General features: G+C 43.3%; 1 protein-coding gene across 3 annotated transcripts in view; it reads left to right on the forward strand.

The window, feature by feature from the left end:
* Nucleotides 1–17,710, forward strand: part of LOC138757918 (mitogen-activated protein kinase 10) — a 300,847-nt gene that overhangs the window by 13,089 nt on the left and 270,048 nt on the right. For 2 of the 3 annotated variants that reach the window (XM_069926051.1, XM_069926047.1), the window contains exon 1: nucleotides 15,404–15,425. The gene's annotated coding sequence lies outside the window, so the exon portion shown is untranslated. Of the gene's footprint in view, nucleotides 1–15,247; nucleotides 15,426–17,710 lie in introns of those variants that run through there. The other variant, XM_069926038.1, reaches the window with a different exon arrangement.

Raw genomic sequence — 17,710 nt, forward strand, 5'->3', positions numbered from 1 at the left:
ATATAGGCAAATTCCCAAAAATGTCAGGGGAGGAAACCTTTATGACAGTGACCACCTTTCAATAAACTTGAACGTTGGAATGGAAAAGGATAACATCGGATCTAGAGTGGTGATCTCAAATTGGGTGAGGCCTGGCTTCAATAGCATGAGGTAGAACCTGGCAAAAGGTGATTTGGACCAGTGGGTGGGGTGGGTGGGGGGAGAGGGGTGAAGAAAGAACATCAGATGCCATATAAAATTAAAATAGTAGGAGCTTATAGAGAGAAAGTATCAAAAAAAATCAAGATTCTTTTACAGTCATGTAATAAAACAGACGTAGTATTACACAAAATTGCATTTAGTCCGCTGTAAGGCAGACAAAGATTCACCCACAGCAGAAATTGCCTGGCACCCCTAACAGTCAGAGGAGCAGAGGCTAAAGAGAGTTCCTTCAAGGATACAGTGTCTATCGATTCACCTCCAGCACTTCTGCAGCCTTTGTGGCTGCACAAACTTCAGTCCAAGGAATTACCAACCCAAGTACCATATCCAACCCTCCAACACGATCAGGAAGCTTTCAGCACCCAAGGCCCTTCAGCAGCGGCAGCCCCCACCAGTTTTATATAGGAGAGATCTTAATAAAGAAAGGTAAAAAGAAGAAATGAAAAAAATGACCTTGCCAACGGAATTAGAATTCCAAAGCCCTTTATATATATATGTATATACAAAAGGCAAAGGAGGAAAAACCCAACACCCAACCCCAACCAACCAATTTTCCCCTGCAGCCGCTGCAACCGTGTCTGCCTGTCCCGCATCGGACTTGTCAGCCACAAACGAGCCTGCAGCTGACGTGGACTTTTACCCCCTCCATAAATCTTCATCCACGAAGCCAAGCCAAAGATATATATATATATATATATATATAAAAGAATAGGTCCTCTCAGGAACCAAAAGGGGAGTTGGCGGGAGCCAGCGGTAACATAAGGTAGCATATCAGCCACCATCATGTCAATCTTCCACAGGAGCTCTTTTGAAAGTGTCCTGGTCACTGCATTACAGTGCAGTACTATTGCTACAGAGAAATGGATCGGAAGTCAATCCACAGGTCCATAAATGTGGCAGAGAAGATCACCAGGGTTTCCTCCCCTCCATCGGCATGATCTATCGGGATTGTTGTCATAAGGGGGCACGCAAAATCGTTAATGACCGCTACCGCCCTATACACAGCATCTTTTAACTACAGTAAAACCTCATTAGAATATGATAGTTGGGGCCAAGATTTCATACCGCGTTACAGCCGAGTCGCGGAACAGATGCATATATGTCAGAGTGCCCACGTGTTGTGGAGAAATAGTGTTTTGTAACGGAATAACATGGCCGAGGCTCCAGGGGAATCACTTCAGAAGGAGTCTTTTATTTTCAAGATATCTTGGAGAACAGTCTCATTTAAAAATACCAGGGCTGCTCTGCTGAGCACGGACCAGCCGGGTTAATTTATACAAAGATACAAACAATAGACACATCTCACACTGAACCTCTGAGAACGTCCTCCATATAAGGAGGAAAGCGATTGTCATTGGTTGATTCAAAAAGAAACATTTCAAAGTCTTTGGTGGGATCCTGAGGGTATACTATCTTATTCAACAGCACACAGCTTAACCTACTGAGCGTCCTTGTAACGATTAATAGACTTAACATGGTAACGCACAGCTTACTTTTAACTCTTTTTCACCCACTAAAACTGTCTTTACTAATTTTTCGTCCACAAATCCCTCCTTGTAGATCAAAAGATCTACACTTCATCTGAAATATGATTAAATGAAGAGTCTCTTTCTCCTCTCCTTTCTACTCATTCTGTCACTTTCAACAGCTTATACTGCACTCTTCTTGCCATTTTTTCCACCTTTGTTATCATTCTCTTAAGCCTAATCCACAGGCAAATGATCAGGGACAACTGGTTTAACAAGGCGGCAAAGATAAGGACAACAGGATGCCAAGCCAGTTGTTGGCCTTGGGAGACCATCTCTTGAAGATATCCCACCAACGATGGGTTGAAAACTGCGTGATGTGGTCTGCGTTTCGAACTAACTGACCCTCTCTATAGGTCAAATCCACCTTTGCTCGACTCATGGTTCGCCCTACTTCCTCCATTAAGTTGGTGATCTGCTCGTTATTTCTAATCAGCCTGTTCAAGCGTGTGTAATTGATAAGGAGGGCAAGAAGTTGTTGCTGATTCTATTGTCTGATACCTGCTTCCAGGTGCCCAGTAGGGAGGAACGATGTTCTTGTTCTATTTCAATTTTAAGTACCCCTGTTTTACAGAAGTGTACTGGTGGGTCATAGAGTTCTTATTCATTGATCACTACTTGATGCTTCCCATATATGCATATCAGCAGGCCCCACTTCCATGACTATAGTTTGATTTCTGGAAATGAACTGCCAAGTGCAAGTATCTTCTGAGTGAGTGAGTGTGCAGGGCTCATAAACGGGTGTGTGTAGTGGGCAGACCATTCCTTCAGGCTATTGATGGCAGTCTTGATCATTGTGTGTGCGGTTATGTTAGTCCACCCACACCCCTCGGACAAGAGGTTCCCAAAACTGGGTCCCAAACTTTTGAGGGATAGGTACAAATCGACACCTTAAAGATGAGGTGTTCCCCTTGGTCAATTGCATAGTAACATTGCACCCTTCTAGGCTGCACCGAGTGTGTCGCCTGTCTGGGCGCAACCAGTATTGGGAGAGGTTGAATAAACTCTTCCATGTACTGCCATGGCGGGATAACACCTTTCTCTCTAGCTCGGCTCACAACAGTTGTCTAATAATATTGCCAAGAATACAATACATCTTATTGTTAGCAGCAGCTACCTGATGAATTACTTTCCCCACCTCTGCTAAAAAACCGCTTGTATGGTCCCACACTCTTCTTTGAAATTTATATCCCATCTCTATTTCCTCTCGCAGCATTTTTCCCCACCCATTCCAGATTCTAATTCCTTGCCCCACCTCGCTATCTATAGTTTGTATCTTATTTTGGAGTGCTTCAATATGAACCGTCCCAGTTCCCCCCAATACGGTCCCCAAAATATCCTTCTTAATGCGCCTTTTGGTCAGGGGCAGCCCGGGGTAGCTCTCCCTACAGGTTCTCATTTCTTCTTGATCGTCATATTTTATGTGTATGGTAAGGTTCACTACTGCCGCGGATAGGACAGCGTTTTGGCAGGTGGAAAAGAGATAATGTATGTGTCCACTGTTCATATCTGTAGAAGGTCGGGATGGGGTGACGGGGGTAGGTGTGTGAGTTGTCTTTGCTTCAGGCCATGTTGTGGTTGCTGCGCTTGGAGTCGGGGACGTTGCCATTGAGGTGGCAGTCTCTTCATCAGAGGACCGGTAAAACCTATAGTGATAACTGTGGCTAGCGCGTCTACTACATTGTTCCACCCAACTAAAAAGATCACGAAATGCATGTCCCCAACGCCACCACTTCTTCCAGTAAGGGTTCTGTTTTTGGTGCCCCCACCATCTATCGAGGGCTTGTGGCTTTATTAGCACGAAAGTCCTGTTGATACCCCGATTAGTGTAATAAAGAGGTTCCTTCCTAGTATCCTGGGCAAAAGCACAAGCCATAAATCCCGGGTCCTTCCTCATCCATACAACTCTGCAAAATGCCAAGGTGATACCTAAACAGCCCATATCAGAGTCCAGATCCTGGCTCATAAAAAGTCCCAGTGCATTGTACAACAACATGTCAGGGTTATTCCTGTCAGGACAGCAAAAGGCTGTCGCGGGGTACTACAGATCGCTTCCCAACTCATCCTTCTGTTCCTGGAAGCTGTCTTGCCGAAATGGCTTGCACCGAGTAGCATGCACCCAACTGTCTAGGGTGTCCAACTTCAGTGCCGTCCATGTGACAAGCAGGACCTGATAAGGCCCTTTCCACCTAGGAGAGAGCAGATCAAGTTTCAAGGTCTTTACCAAAACATATTCCCCAGGCTTAAAACGGTGCATCTCATTTTCTGTCCACAGCCTCTGGACCTCTCTAGCTAACTTATGAAGCTCGGATGCAGCTTCACACAATCTCTGGGCATATGCAAGGGAGCTCTCTTGCACCCAGATCTTGGCCACGTCTTCTGGCATGAGGGGTGGTCTAACACCCACACACATTGGTTGTCCCATTACCTCATGAGGTGTTAATTTGGTTTTTCTATTCACCTGATTTTGTAATGCATGCAATACTATTGGCAGCGCTTCCACCCAGGGCAAGTCAGTCTCATCGCATGTTCGCTCCAACATCCTTTTTATTTCTCCATTCATTCTCTCTACCATCCCAGAGGAGTGGGGTTGGTAGGGCAAATAGAATCTCCACTCCATGCCCATTAATTCAGTGAGTGCTTTCACTATCTTCCCTGTAAAATGGATTCCTCTATTGCTATTTATCCCCCGATGGATTCCATATCATGGAATGAGCTCCTTCATTAGTAACTTGGCCACGGTGGATGCATCATTCCTCCTTGTGGGAAACGCCTCTACCCACTGGGTGAACATATCCACTATCACTAGGAGATGTCCCTTACTTGGAGGCATGTGAGCAGAATCAATCTGGAGGTTTTTCAAATGGGGCTTGGCGGGAGGAAGTTGGTCAAACTTGGCAGGTGATCTCCCTCAGTTGTTTTGTTGACAGATTAGGCAGTTCCTCACCTGCCTCTCCACTGTGGTGGAGATCCACGGAGCAAACCAAGTTTGCTTGATGTTATGCAGCATGCTGGCTTTCCCTAAGTGTGCTTGCCCATGTGCTAACTGCACTATGGATCCAAATAAACTACGCAGGCATACCATCCTCCCGTCCTTGCTCTTCCATAGTCTTCCTGCTCTTCTGCACCCATATCTTTCCCATGTTTGCTGTTCCTGGGGTGTTGCTCTATCTTGCGCTGTTTTAAGCCCTATTTCCTGAATCGCATGCAGCTGCTCAGGGGTCATTATCCTTCTGACAAGCATCATGGGCAACAGGGGTTTCTGTTCGATGGCCACTTGCTTAGCTATAGAATCAGCCCGTTCGTTTCCTTTTGACATGGGGTCTTCCTGTCTGGTGTGTGCTTGACATTTAATCATGGCTCTTTGTTCTCGGTTGGGGTACCTGTCTTATAGCTGCTGTTCTCTCTGGGGCCTACTCTTCTCTCTCCCTCCTGTAAAATATACCCAAGATATTTTACCTCCTTATGGCAAAACTGCATCTTCATCAAGGAGACATGATGTCCCCTCTGTGCGAGGAAGACGAGCAGACCATGGGTGTCTTGCAGGCAGGCTGAGTCACCTGGTGACGCTAAGAGCAGGTCGTCCACATATTGTAAGAGAGTAGACCCTCCTGGTAAGTTGCATTTGGACAGATCCCTTCGAATGGCTGCTGAATATACCGTGGGGCTTTCCGTGTAACCCTGGGGAAGTCTTGTCCAGGTAAACCGCTGTCCTTCATAAGTAAATGCGAACAGGTGTTGGCTTTGTGTGTCGAGCGGTATGGAGAAAAAAGCAGAGCAGAGATCTATTACCGAGAATGTGGTGGCCCCAACCGGTATAGTGCACAGCATGGTGTTGATGTCCAGGACCACTGGGGCCGTGGGTATTACAATGGAATTAATTGCCTGTAAGTCTTGCACAAATCGCCATGTGCCTTTGTCCTTTTACGGTATGGGCAGTATGGGTGTGTAACAGGGGCTTCTTGTCCTTACCTGGACTCCTTGTTTTACTAAATCCATTATGATGCCCCACACCCCTTCCACAGCTTCGCGTGCTAACTTATATTGCTTGATTGCTGGCAGAATGGCTTCCTTCTTCAGTGTCAATGAGTGTGCATTGCCGACCTCACTAGTCCCACATGGGTACTAGATTTAGCCCAGGCTTCTTGGGCTACTGCCGCTGGGGCTGCGGGCCAGCAGTAAGTGATTTGTCTCGGTGGGCATGATCTCTCAAAGAGGGTGCATGCTTCTATCTCCTCTAAATCTAGACTTCCACTGTCTGGGTTGTGGAAAAAAAAGAGTTGTACGATGATCTCCGCCCATCATGCACAGGTCAGCATAGCTTTCGCCTGCTCTTTCTGCCCAATGGAGTGGATCCTTAAGCCAATCGTCTCTGTCAATCAGTCTTTTTACTATTCTCCCTATTTCTTCCGGCTAGTGGGGTTTTCAGATGGCTAACGTGAGATAGGGGGCTGCGTCAGGCAAAAGGAAAGCCTCCCTCTGACGAGTGTTCAATTCTACCTCAAAGCCTATCCCATCTGGCCCAAAAAATAGTCTTTCCCCCACCAGTAGTTTATCCATTTCTAGCATATCCAGCCCCGGGAAGACCGATTTCCCCCAACTTGACATACATTGTCGTGACATGCAAGTTCTGCACCACCATCACTATCTATATAAATGCTGCTAACCCTCCTAGGGGCGACTGTGAGTCGGCCCGTCATACTATGTATACAAGCACGTGGAGGATTCTCATTATGCAGGCTGTGAAACCTTGACTCAACCACCATCCAAAATGTATGGGGCTTTGGGAGGCGTCTTGTGATGCAGACAACACAGTGTGCATCAAACGGTACACTTTGTCAGTGGTCATCTGCATATAATCCTATCCCGGGGTCAGTAGAGGGTTGCGTTCAATTTGCAAAGGGCTTGACGCCCTAGAATAGGTATCGGGTTTGTGGGTAAAATAATAATCGCATCATCAATTTCACGGCCTTCCACAGGGAGTGGAGTAGTTTGGGAGAGGGAATCCGTTGTCAGAATACTGGACACTCCGATGTTGTTTATGGTTTGTTGACTAGGGATTAAACCCGCGAAAGGTGGCACAGATGACATGATGGCTCCGGTATCCACCAACGTGTAATGCTCCTTGTTATCCACTTTAACTTTAAGCATGAATTGTGTCATTTCGTCAGAAGATAGCTGGAGTGGGGGGCCTGTACCACCATTCCTTTTAGGCCCCCCTATGGGTTGGGCTGCTGGAAAGAAAAACAAGGCTGCTGCCCGTTTCCAGCTCCCACAAAAGGGTTGCCTCCATATTGAGTTTGCTTGCCCCTCCCTTGGCTACCCCCATTTGGCCAGGGTCCCTTCTGTGTACTGGTCCAGCAGTCCCTTGCCCAGTGTCCTATCTTTCTGCAGGTTCTACACTGGTCCTGTGATCTTTCCCATTTTCTTCTTGAACCAGGTGGGTTCTTTTTCTTATTTAATCTGGCCTGGGCATAAAATTGTCCTGTCCCTTTCTCTGGGGAAATAGGCCCTCCCTATCCATGTTGGCTAACGAAGTAACAGTGTCCTGCCAGCCTTGGGCTTGCCATTGGAGTTGCCTCATTTTATAACTTTTTGCATTTTGGGGTAACATACAATTTAACAGGGTCTGAATGGCCATGGCCGAGGTCTCGGATCCATCTATCAGCACCCCTGCATTTTATTCCCACGTATTTTTAAATCGGACTACAAAATCTAACATATTTTCTCCATCTTTCTGTAAGCAGGCAGTTACAACTCGCTTATCTGCTTGCTTCCGGGCATTCTGCATGATCGCATTCTTTCCCCTATATTCTAACCAATGCTCCATGGATTCATTCTTTTCCCCAGCCAAGTCATCGTCTTCCCTCCAGTCCCCTTGTTCCCCCGCAGGGACATGGAAAGAGTCGCTTACTGCCTGCCAGTGGGATCCATAGGCAGCTTGTAATAACATATGGACATCACCAGGGAGGGGATGATATAGGATGCAAATTTGTTGCAACCAGTGGTGGAACGTGACAGGTTTTATGGGATCGGGGCTGCGCTGATCATATCCCTGGCCTCAGCAGGTGTCCAGGGTTTCAAGATGGGGGTATCTCCCACCATTACATGGGGCATTTGGACGGTGGACACTGGCTTGGGGTGTTGCTTAGATGTCCTAATTGTCTTTTTGGTTGTGGGTCCTTTACTTCCCTTCTCTTCCCTATTGGGGTCATCTGGGCCAGGGTCCAATTGCGGGTCCGGTGCTGTAGCTGTGCTACTCGCAGCGGCAGCGCCAATGTGTTCTGTCCCCTGTAGGTCATCCTCTGACGGTTCCCATCTTAATGCGGCTGCCAGATGTACAAGACCCTCCCAATCATTCGGTCTGGCTGTGGGGTTGGAGAGCTGGGAGTAAATTCGGACAGAAGTGGTGGGTTCTGGACTTGGAGCGGACTCAAAATACAAGGGTGGGGGTTGGGATTTTGCCTTTTTCTCAACGGAAGAGGTAGCTAGCTCCTCTTGTCTTACTTTAGATTTTTGATGCCTCGCAGCCACCTCTTTCCATTTCTTAAAACAACTTCTGAAGTACTTTAGATCCCATGTAGGGTCCCCAGCGCCTCCCTCCGTATCATCCTCAGCTTCACAAATTAATTGAAGTTCAAAGGTTCCCCATCCGGCCATATACCCTTATACCACCTGTACAGATCGTCACTAAATGAGATTGCATAGTCCCAACTCCCTGTTTCCTTCATTACGATGACTGCTAGTGAGCCCGAAGGCTGCAGCGGATCTCCTACCAAGTGCTGTCGTTTAATCAGCTGGCAGGCTCTTTTCTTGGTGGATCGGGTCAACGTCACGGACAATTTTCATTCCTTTTTGCCTGGAGCAGATTTCTCTGTTCGACGGAATCTGCTGGTTTACCGTTCTTGGTCCCTATTCTTCTCAGTGGGTCTAATCTGGAAAGGAAGATGTTACACGAAAAAAATACATAGACACACCACAAACACACTTACTCTAAATCCCTATACAAAAGAGTGCACACCGGTCCTCCTTCGGTCTGCATTCTCACTCCCTGGGCCATTCTTATTTTTCTCTTAAATTTTTCCCTGTTCTTCCCAATTTAGATCGAGAGTCTCGTCGCTCTCCTTCTAAGTGAGCCTGCCTCACCCCCTTTCAGCTGGGATCTTGACTAGGGCGGTCGCCCACTGACCTCCATAGGACTCCCTCCCTGAGTCCCCGGGTTCGTGGATCCCGTTAAAAAGGGATCCTGCTCGCAGCGCCAGATTCTGTTGCAGAGAAATAATGTTTTATGATGGAATAACTCAGCCGAGGCACCAGGGAGTTGCTTCAGAAGGAGTCTTTTATTTTCAAGATATCTTGGAGTGCAATCCCATAAAAATACCGGGGCTGCTCTGCTGAGCATGGACCAACAGGGTTAATTTATACAAACGTACAAACAAGAGACACATGTCACACTGAAACTCTGAGAGCGTCCTCCATATAAGGAGGAAAGCAATTCTCATTGGTTGATTCAAAAAGAAACATTTCAAAGTCTTTGGTGGGATCTGGAGGGTATACTGTCTTATTCAACAGCACACAGCTTAATGTACTGAGTGTCCTTGTAACGATTAATAGACTTAAAGAGGCAGCGCACAGCTTACTTTTAACTCTTTGTCACCCACTAAAACTGTCTACTCATTTTCCTTCCACACCACGGATAATCAAACCCAAATGTTACCAGTTTTTGAAAGATCCGCTATCTCTAATTAACCATTTCAATGAAAGAAAGCAACCACATTCTTTTAATATAGGGTTTCTGAATTTTAATCAACTTATTTTACAGAAAAATTTAGTTTTTCCCTCAATATTTTCCTTCAAAATGACCACTTAAAAGGAGCCACCATTACAGATCAAAGCGATGTATAACGTGGACACTATATATAGTGATTCTTGCTCATACTTGCAGTTAATTTGCAGTTAAATTTCACAAGTTGAGCCAAATAAAAGAACAGAAATAGTGCGGCACTATTTGATCAAGCGCGATGTTAAATAGGTGAGAAGTAATTTGACTCATGATAATGGAGGTAATTCATGTAGATTAACACCTTCAAAGAAACTAAATTCAAGCTGTAAATATACAAAATGTCAGTCAAGCATATCTATTAAAAATAAGTTAAGTATTTAATTTATAATTTCATTTGGTTCCCTTTGTCATCTTGATCAAAGAAATGGATTTTGAGGGCAAAGCGCATATCAATAATTTGTCAAACTCATCCTTTTTTCCATCCATCTATCTTTCAAAATTTGCAAAGTTTGGGATGCACAGACACCCGCGCTATAAGCGATTCTGCGGAATCGCGTTCTAACAAGGTTTCAGTGTTCTCCCAAGAGGAAAGAGATACAGAAATATCAGAGCCAGCACCATCAGGCTGAGAAACAATTTCTTTCCATGGGCAGTGAGACTGCTAAATCACTAGAGGAACTGCTCACAAAAGCCCTCCAAGGCTCCACTATTTATTAAATAATATTTATTTATATTTATATACGTTTGTACATTTGTCCTTTCTATGTATTGCTTGTCTGTACGTGTGTCATGTCTGGTTGTGTATTTGTTTGTTTTGCACTGAGGACTGGAGAATGTTGTTTTGATGGGTTGTACTTGTGCAAACAGATGATAAATAAACTTTAACTTTAATACTTGGCCATATGGCTTTATAAGGCAGTTGCATCATTCAGTACTATCATAGCTGATTTTCTAGCTCACACAATTTTCCTGCACTTACCCTATTCCCTAATATTCCATTAAATCTATTGATCTCGGTTTTGAATGAACTCAATGACAGAACAACCTTTGTGAAAAAGCACGTAAAATTCCATAGATTTACAACTGCATGATTTTATTTTCAGTTACCTTAATCCTAAATAGTCTTCCCCTTATTCTGTGAATGTGACCCTTTGGTTCTAAACTTCTCAGCCAGGAGAATCATCTTCCATGGATCCACCTATGCATAATTGTGAGAATTTGTAGGTTTTAAAGAGTTCTTATTTTTCCAAACTCTTAAGAATATAGGTTTAATCTACTCAGTATCTCCTCACACAGTGAATCTGTCATTTTGGGCACAAATCTGATGAATCATTGCTCTACCTCTTCAGTGACAACAGTATTATATTTTTTCTCAGAATTTAATGATGGACTTCACAAGGCATTATAGAATTGCAATAAGATATCCTGATTCTTTGGTGCAAGTTAAAAGTCACAGGGGGCATTCTGTTGGAAGACCTCAAATATCTGACCAGCATAACTTCTTGCAATGATGCAGAAAAGATTATTGAATCTCCTGTACAAGAATGATACTCAAGTTCATACTGCAGTCATATTTGTTCAGGGCAATTTGGAATTGGTGGAGAGCTGTTGAGTTGAAGGGTTCAATAATCTTAATTTTGCCACACCAGTCTGTTTACAGGGCTGATAGGTCGACTGTTGATGCCATCCCCACTGTTCTTCATTTAGCATTGACCCACTTAGAACAACAGGAATGCTACTCGAGGATGCTTTTTATAGATTTCAGTTCTGCTTTTAATACTGTTATTCAAGGCTGACTGGTTGGTAAACTCGCTGACTTAGGATTTTCCAGATCTATTTGTCTATGGATCAAAGACTTTATAACAAATTGTTCCCAAACTGTAAAAATAGGCACTCATTAGTACACATTTAGTACTGGTTCCCTGCAGGGTTGTGTGAGGAGCCCAATTTTGTATTCTCCTTATACCTATGACTGTGTCTCCATGTATCCCTCCTAATACCATCATTAAATTTGCGGGTGGCACGACTGCGGTCAGGCTCATTTTAAGGGGCTACAAGTCAGCCTACAGGGACAAAGTCCACAGGCTCTCAGTGTGGTGCCTGAAGACGAAAGAGCTCATAATGGATTTTAGGAGGGACAGTATGGCCCCAGCTCCATTGTATATTAATGGGGACAGTGTGGAAAGGGTCACGACTTTTAAGTTCCTGGGAACATATTTGGTTGAGGAACTTCCTTGGACTACTAATACCACTGTGATAGTCAACTAGGCACATCAATGTCTCCATTTCCTGAGAATCCTTAGGAAAATCAATCCATAGGAGAAGTTATTGATGTCCTTCTATCACTCCTCTATTGAAAGCGTGCTGGCTTATTGCATTCCCACATGGTTTGCCAGCTATACAGCAGCAGGTGAGAGGGATCTTCAGAGGGTTATCAATATGGCCCAGAAGATTATTGGGTGCTCCTTGTCCTCTTTGGAGGTTTTATTTTGATCTCGCTGTATTGGGAAGGCATCCAATATCCTTAAAGATTCTACTCACCTGGGTCATCATTTGTTTGTCCTATTGCCCTTGGGTAGACGATACAGGTCCATTAAGTCACGGACAAACAGACTCAAGAACAGTTTCTATCCCAGAGCCACCTGAGAATTAAACTCCGTTAATTAGTGATTTATGTGTTTTTAATGTTACTGTTCTTTTGTTTTTATATGTCTGTTGAATTTGTGAGTACCGTGTGTTGCGTTTTTAATTTGTGTTTTCTTTCACAATGACAATAAAGTACTTACTTATTTTTTAAAATTAAATTAGACGTTCAAAATGGTAAAGGGCCCTTCCAGCCCATCAGCTCATGCCTCTCAAATACACCAATCAACCTTCAACCCCCACATGTTTTGAAGGGTGGGAGGAAACCCATACGGACACAGGGAGAATGTTGTCTCCTTACAGACAGTGCTGGATTCAAATCCGTGCTGCTGTAATAATGTCACACTAACCGTGCTGTCCCCAATGAAACGATACTCAAATATCTTGTGCAGGGTCATCACGTTCTTAATGAGTAATTGTTGTGAACTAATAAGGTTTTAATTTTACCTCCTACAATATTTCAGGCAATGTATTATTTATTTTATGTGTGTAAAGCATTTGGCTTTAGCAGCATCCTGTGCTCTCTGCATTAATTATTATTTCCTCTTTATGTTGGAGGTGATGGCATATTTTGCATTGACATCAAATAAGTCCTCGCAGGAATTGTTGTGGTTCATCATGAGATAGTGGTAGATATTAGAAAAGTCTCTCCCCTCACCCCTCCCCCTCCCTCTTACCAACCAGCCTTCTGTGAGCTTTGACGTCACGTGTGCTCCTTCCCGTTGCCATAGAAACCTATTCCCCAGGCCCTCTGTCTGTCTCATCAGTGGTACAGCCAGCATTGGACTGCACAATGGTTTAATACGGATGAAGGCGGTGATTCAGCAAAGTCACTCTGCACTCCAGCAGCTTTTTTTCTTCCCTTCTGCCTCTCGATCTGTACTTCCTCTCCATCCTGCCGTGCGCTTCTTTTTGTTTTGTGTTTTTTTTCTCTCGTGACAAACAAAATGTTTTGAATCCAGATTGCGGCGGAGGACTGTTGCCGCACTGGGATTCTCTACAGTTGGCACGGAATGGTAGGTGAATGATGCTGTTGCAGTGTGCTAACCTGCTAAGGGTGGGGTGATGAATATTAATTGCAGTAAAGGTTAATGAAGTAGACTGCGAGGATTGCGAGCAGAAAACAACCTAGCAACTGCGGCTGGATGTAGCCTTTTTTCCTCTTAGTGATGTGCATCATTCTGCTACCTGTCATTGGAAAAGGACATGTATTGTAGTGAACAATATCTATTATATGAGTATTACAGGTGGGAAGAAGCTTGGGTTGCAATGGGATTTATCACAAGTCAAATTAATATGTTGTGAATTCTAGGAAAGGTGTATTACATCTTTTGCACCTTTACAGCCAGTGCTACATATAACACACCACTTGTTTTAAAATTATTTAGGGATGATTCTGCAAGTTTTGGCCCCTGTGAATGAGATTAGGATTTTGGGAGTTAAATAGTGATTTTATCTTTAGATTCTTTGAATTTATAGAAATCCTAGGTCATGACTGCTGCTTTGATTAATATCTTTAATCAAGCCAGATAGCATATACTGCAGGGGGATTGAGGCGTTTCATTTCTGCTGCTATCCTCTGTGAAGGAACCTGAATAGTGTGATTAATTCTATTTGACAAAGTGATGATGCGGATCACCTTCCTTATTCCATCATTTGTTAGCATTTTTCTTCCCATTCAAACAAGCTATTGTTGAGTTTTGTAATATCCCCATGAGTACTGGTGACAATAGATTAGTTCTGGTAAATGGGTAGAAGCAACCAGGGCTGAATTCTTGATTATTGCAGAGGAAGGCATTTTGTTCCATTAATGTGCTGTGATTTCTTTCTGTCAGAATCTCTCGGAAGAAAATTATATGCAAATATTCTAAATAATCATGACTGGATATATAAATAGATTGTAAATTGTGATGGTGTCTTTTAAACATTCGGCAGATGTCTTTTACCATTTTCAAATGCAGTCCATAAAGATTGTGAATACTTGGCTGAAAAAGAAGCATCTTACAGTCAAATTATCAATTCTCTGCTTCTGTCCACTTGCATCAATTGTGGATATGAGGAGACATGTTCTGTAATATTTCGGTAATGTTGAATGCACACTATGCATGGAAAGTTCCTTATTTTTTGTTTAGATGCAATCGTAGAAAGATTATTAATCACTTTCAGATCTATTAAATAAGAGTACAGTATATATAAATTGCAGACTTCTGCAATTAAATCCTGGCAGTCTGTACAATATCCTGACTTTCACGGATTTTGTAATAAAACTTTGAAAGAAGGACCAGGATATTGTATAGATTTGTAGGATTTAATTGCATTAACCTGCAATTTTCTTCAGGTAACAGATCAATAAGTGCACATAAAATTGAATCATTTTTATTCCGAATGTTATATTCTCCTGTCCATTCCCATGTCAGTATAATACTTAAGGCACGTTACTTACAAACTGATGGCATTAGAGTTATTTCACTTGATTAGAAAATTGATTTATTTATCATATATTTAAATTCACTTTGAGAACAGGGTGATATTGGGAAAGAATTTGGAGGTTAAATTACAGTCTGCCACATGCACTACCTCTGTACCAGCTCATGGGATGTTGCTAATATCCGTAGCATCCAGATGTGTATCCTACTGGATGTTGAACCAGAATTCAGAGCTGGACCTTTGGAATACCTGGAGTGGGATTCACACCATAACCTTCCTAATTCAGTGGAAGAAACACTATAAGGGATTAACAGCTGAGGACCATTTGATGGCCCTTGGTTTGAACTCCTTGGTGCTCAGAAGAAAGAGGGGGGGACCCACAGAAGCATAATGAATGTTGAAAGGCCTGAACAGAGTAGTTGTGGAAAAGTTGTTTCCCATGGTAAGGGAGTGAAAGACAAGAGGGCATAACTTCAGGTTTGAAGGGTGTCCATTTGAAACCGAAATGAGGAGGAGTTTCACATAAATACTGTTCTATAATGTCAAATTTCTAAAATTACACCACCAATCTATGATGCAACATACAAATTTAGACAATGATTATGAGTTTAAATATTTAATAATTTAAAAAAATGACATCCTGTATTCTTCACATTCATTTGGCTAGATCATGCTTGGCTCAGCCACTGTCCTGGATGACCATGTGGTTCCCACATGCCTGAACTAATGTGGCTTGAAGTTGGGAGCTGATGTCACTGTCTCTGGGGTAGTGAGCATTGGAGCAAGGCCTCAGGACCTGGACACTGAGTGAAGGCAAAGCTGAGGCTAGAGCTGGTGATTCAGAGGTACTGCTGAGCTATTAAAATGTAAATAAATCATCTCTAAGATACTAAAAATAAAATAACATGCTATTTAAAATGTTTTAATGAATTAAAGGAACAGGCTAATAATGACTTCCTGTTCTGCAAGCCTGACATCACAGTAAATCCAATAAATCCTCTGCCCTGCTATAGTATCTGAGAGACTAGGAAGTCTCATCAACACTGAGCCCTATTAGTGGACTCTTAATGGGGAAGGTCAGAGTCAGCTGTCTGTCAATGAAGTGTGTGTGTGTGTGTGTGTGTGTGTGTGTGTGTGTGTGTGTGTGTGTGTGTGTGTGTGTATATGTCTGTATATGTGTATGACTGTGTGTGCATATATGTCTGTATATGTGTATGACTCTGTGTGTGTGTGTGTGTGTGTGTGTGTGTGTGGAGGGAGGTGGGCATATACCTGTGTGTGTGTGTGTGACCTCCAGATCACAAGATATTTGAGTAGAAGTAGGGATACTGGTCCATCAAGTCTGCTCCACCTTTCTAATCATGAGCTGATCCATCCACCCACTCATCCACACTCCCTGGCTTTCTCCTCATAACTCTTGGTGTTCTGATTAATCAAATATCTGTAAATCTCTGCCTTAAATGCACTCAATTACTTTGCTTCCACAGCCACCTATGGCAACAAGTTCCATAGACTCATGACCCTCTGATTAAAGAAATTCTTCTGCAACTCTGTTTTAAATTGATGTACTTTTATCCTGAAATTATGTCCTCTTGTCCTAGAATCAACTACCATGGGAAGCATCCTTGCCACATCTACTTTGTCCAGGCCTTTCAGCATTTGAAATTGACGTATGTGTGCATGTCAGAGTGTTTGTGAATGTGTGTGTGTGTCTGGGTGTTTATGAATATGTGTGTGTGTGTGTGTGTGTGTGTGTGTGTGTGTGTGTGTGTGTGTGTGTGTGTGTGTGTGTGTGTGTATGTGTCTGTGAATGTATGTATGTATATGTGTGTTATGTGATCTGTGTGTACGTCTGTGAATGTATGTGTGGGTGCGTGTCAGGGTGTGGGTATGAGTGTGTGTGTGGGCATGTGTCAGTGTGTGTATGTGTCTGTGTGTGCATCTGTGAGTGTAAATCTGAGACATGCTTGTCTTTAACAGGCTATCGGTTGACAAGGTTGGGGATTTGAATTAAGATCTGATTGAAATTTTACCATCTGTATAACTCCATCTACGGATTCATTGGACACATTAATTTTAAATGTTATTATGAAATAAAAATGGTGCACAGTCTGGAATATTCAAAATTCAAAAAAGAATTGCTGAAAATCTCAACAGGTCGACTTTGATCCCTCAAGAGAGATACCAAGTTAAATTTTCAGCACCCAAGAATGTCACGGTGTAATAACTCCATTTCATTCTCACATTTCTCATTCACTTAATACTGATGATGTTACTTCCCATATCAGAGATTCCAAAATACATTTTTCTGCATGGAGAATATCCCTCTGCAATCGACAGGACATCATTTGTGTCTGTTCCGTAACCTGCATTTGGACTCCCACTCCTTCTCTCCCCTCGCAGGCCCAGGATGAACCTCCTTGTCCTTTCCTTCCACCACACCAGCTTCCACAATCAATCTGCTTCCCACGTCCTCCAGTATAATACCACCACTAAAATCACCCTGCATTCCATTTGCTTTCAGCATTCACAAACTCTTCCCTTCCTTGGTCCAATCACCACCAAGGGAGACTTCATGCAAGAACAGGAACTACACATCATACTTCTGAAGCCCAGGTGAAACAGCACTTGTATTTCAATTCAGTATCCTCAATTTCCTAGTTAATATATAATCTCCTCCATGGGAACCAAAGGCAGATTGGCTGGTTGCTTTCTTCAATATCTTCGTTCAGCAAGTAGATTTCTGGTTAAACTTCTATTTAAAGACTCTTCCCTATTTATACACTCTCCCTTGGCCTTCAAGAAAGTTCCAGAGACAATTTTCTCATTCAAAACTGAGCTCAACTCATTCATATCCTCATCACTGGCCCCTTTTCTTGTGATGCTATCATCTCTTCTGCATTGGAAAGACTGGACACAGACTGGGAGATCACTTTGCTGACCACTTCTGCTCTGTCCGCCACAAAAGCAGGGCCACCCATTTCAGTTCCCCGCCCCGTTCCCATGTTGATATGTCTGTCCATGGTCTCCTGCACTGCCAGACTGAGATCACCCACAAATTGGAGGAACAACACCTCATATTCTGTTCGGGCACCCTCCAACCAGAAGGCATGAACATTGATTTCTCCGG

This window comes from Narcine bancroftii, chromosome 3 (assembly GCF_036971445.1).
Source record: "Narcine bancroftii isolate sNarBan1 chromosome 3, sNarBan1.hap1, whole genome shotgun sequence".
Classification (NCBI taxonomy): domain Eukaryota; kingdom Metazoa; phylum Chordata; class Chondrichthyes; order Torpediniformes; family Narcinidae; genus Narcine; species Narcine bancroftii.